The sequence below is a fragment of the Myotis davidii genome, unplaced genomic scaffold (genome assembly GCF_000327345.1).
Source record: "Myotis davidii unplaced genomic scaffold, ASM32734v1 scaffold223, whole genome shotgun sequence".
Taxonomy (NCBI): Eukaryota; Metazoa; Chordata; class Mammalia; order Chiroptera; family Vespertilionidae; genus Myotis; species Myotis davidii.
In genome coordinates, this window is record NW_006294609.1 from 303,606 (window position 1) to 307,163 (window position 3,558).

The window sequence follows — 3,558 nt, forward strand, 5'->3', positions numbered from 1 at the left end:
TCCCGGTCCCGGGGACGCCCGCGGGAGTTCGCAGCTGCTTGCCGCCGCCCCCGAGCTCATACCCGCGAGGACCCGTGGGGCCGCGGCCTGAGCTCCAGAAGCTGATGGGCCACCTATCCACCCGAAGGCTCGCTGGAGGCACTACAGGGATGCTCACTTCCGGACCCGCCCCTCAGGCTGGGTCCTTGTCGTTCTCTTCCCCACCCCCACCCCTAGGTCCATCCATTGTGGGCCTCTGGACCTGGCCATCATCTCCACTGTAATCCTGATACCCTGACATCCCTGCCTAATCAGGACAGACCCTGGACTAGGCATCCCAGGCCCATCCCGCCACCATAGCCTATAAGGCCGCCCTGGAGGCTGTTCTGCAGGTCCAGGCTCCAAGGATGAAGAGCTAGCCCCACCTGATCTGTACTAGGTGAGCCAGTGAGCAAGAGGCCGGGAAAGGGCACTGAATGGGGCCTTCCCAACTGGACCTGCAAAACTAACCCCACTCCCTGGGGCACCTGAGTATAAGGAAAGTGGAGAATCAGAGGCCTAGAGCAGCTTGCTCCAAAGTGGGCACTCAGCAAACTATGACAAGAATAACACTTATATTAAGGACTAGAGGCCTGATGCACGAAATTCGTGCAAGAGTAGGCCTTCCTTCCCCCGGTTGCCAGCACCAGCTTCCCTCTGGCACCCAGGACCCAGGCTTCCCTCCGGCCGCTGGCAGGCACCGGGGACCCAGGCTGCTTCCTTCTGGCTGCCCACAGGCACCAGGGACCCGGGCTGGCTTCCCTCTGGCTTGGGCTTTGTCAGGAAGGACATCCAGTCTAATTAACATATTCGGGCTTCGTCAGGAAGGACATCCAGAATGACGTCCAGTCTAATTAGCATATTACCCTTTTATTATTATAGATAATAATAATGTGCTAAACACTCTAAACCTAGTGTTTCAGTACACAGCTCTCATTCATCCCCTTTTACAGATGCAGACACCAGGACTCAGAGCAGTTATGTCGCTTGCTTGAAGTTTAAAAACGGTGGTAAGTGGCAGTGGCTAGATCAGCTCCACAGCCCAGCATTGAAGACCTAGGCGCCTTGATCCTGACTCAGAGCACTGATGCCCTGTAGGAAACTGGAGCTCAGAAAGGGAAAGGGTCTGGCTGGTAATCAGCAAAGGCAAGAGACAAACCCAAACCTGCATGGCATCCCCTAAGATCCATTGCACCCCACTCTTTTGCCATCTCATCTATGTTCCTCCTGGAACCCTGCAAAAGCCCTTTGCAGACATGGGAACTGAGGACTTCAGGTGCCCACGGACATAGTCTTCCTTCCTGTTCTGTCACCACTGACTCCAGTCTGGATGACATGTGGTGTTAGGGAGCAGGCAAGACCAATGAGTTGGGTCATGGTGGACATCTGAGCCCTGAAGTCTCGGGGCTGCAAAGGGGTTCACTACCATCACACTTCTAATTACACACATCCCTAGACAGGGAGCTCACTACCTGATGTGGCCATGCTTTTGGTGTCTGAACATCTGCAACTGCTGGAAAGCTGTTCCTGACATCTGTCTGAAACCTCTTCCTCCCAGTAGTTTTCCTCACATGCCCCAGGGATGTCATTCAGAGCTGGCCAGTGGCTGAGAAGCGAGAGTGGGAGATAGAAAGGAGACTTGGTACTCAGTGAACGAGTGGTGGAGTCCATCTCTCCTGTTCTCTGACTTTCTGACCCCCACCTGCAGCTTGGGTCATAGTGGGCCCACTACTGGATAGTGGCCAAGTCCTCTTGGAACTGTGGTTGCCCACCCTGATCCTCTGTATGTGCTGGTGATCTAGTTCAGGAGCAGATGGGTCTTTGCACCCCTGTCAAGAATTAAGGGGGACAGAGGTGACTGCTTGGGCTGATTCAGGTGAATAATCTCAGCAGAAGTCTGTCCAGCCCCTTTTGCCACCATGAGCAAGTGCGTAGGGAAGAGGTGATGCTGGACCACAAGGTCACTGTAAGAAGAGGGGAAGGATCAGGGCCCAAGGCCCTTGGTGAGATCTATAGTGAATGTTGGACTAATTAAATCCACTCCTAAATGCCCCAGCCCATGTGGCAACTAGGCCAGAATGTCACCGATTATGTGGCTCCGTGGGAAAAGAGCTATCTTGCTAAACAAGGCCTTTGTGTTTCAGAGAGGAACACTTCATTCTGCCTGCCCAGGGCTTTGAGCAACATCCTTGTGCCAGGATGCCAAATGGCTGTCCCCTTGATAAGGGTTAGCCAGCTAGCTTAATTAGGCAGACAGGAAGGGGGGCTGTCCAGGGAGGGTGCAGGCACTTCTGGCCTGAGCAATGAAAACAGCCATAAGGTAGATCAAAAGCAACTCCACCCTGAACAGATAAGATGAATATGTGAAGGGCACCAAATGGGCTTTGAGCTTTGAAACTAATACTATATAGCAGAATGACCAATGAGGAAAGTATGGGGTTCGAAAGGTCCAATTAGAAAGGATCAGGTTCAGACAACCACAGCCTTTATAAACCCGGAGACAAAGAGACTCAGTAGATACAGATTCTAGATGTTTGGATTTATATTTTTCCCATTAGAGAGAGAGCGAGAGAGCAGGCTTTTCCCATTTGGGGGCCTCTCCCCAGGGGGACCCCTTTGGGGACACTCCTGCCCAGATGGAGTTTGTATATACTTCCAATAAACTTCTATATTTTTCATTAAAGAAGCCTTTTTGTCCACAGGTTTATTCTTCAAACTTCGTAGGGCCAGGACCCACGGGGGAAGAATCTGCACCCCGAACCCCGTATGTCACCCTTAAGCGCCAACTCCAGTTGATTGGTGGTGGCTGCCTGGCTCTGAAAGGCTGCTGGGATCAATTTGCCTTGTATGCCAAGGCACATGGGGACCCAACGGTGGTACCAGTGGTGAGTTCTAACCTCAAGTCATTTCCCTTTCTTTGTTCTGACTAAGAAACTATTGGGCGAACACTCTGGCCTCTGACATAGGTGGATAAGACACTAATGTCTAGTCCCTCCATTAGCAGTGTTGTGGGCAGCGTAGCTCTCTGGGTGGCCATGGGGAATATGGTGAGCTGAGGGTCTATCTGGTCATCCTCTCCAGGTGCAACCAGGACAGGAAAGGCCTAGAACCAAGAACGAGGCCTCTGAAACAATCCCCAATGGGCAGCATCCCCACTGGTGCCCCCCACACCACAGAGTTAAGGGGGGTTGGCCTAGGGTGATAGTCCCATTCATGGTCACATGTGCGCCCTGTGTCACTGTAGGGACCAGGTGGCTGCTCTCCACCCGGCAGGGAAATACAGCCTTTGGTAACCTCAACCCAGGTGGCAGAACCCCATAGTGTTCCTCTGTGAACCCAGGGAAGGGTGGAGGAAGTGGGACACCAGGGAAGGGGAGTAATAAAGGCACAGATTCCTCTGTGGCAGTGGGATGAGGGATGGGGTGGAAGATAGTCCTGAGGAGCGCCGTAAGGTGGGCTGAGCCCAGTGTGTCTGAAGATTCAGGCCTGATAGTAGAGCAGCGGTTCTCAACCTGTGGGCCGCGACCCCTTTGGCGGTCA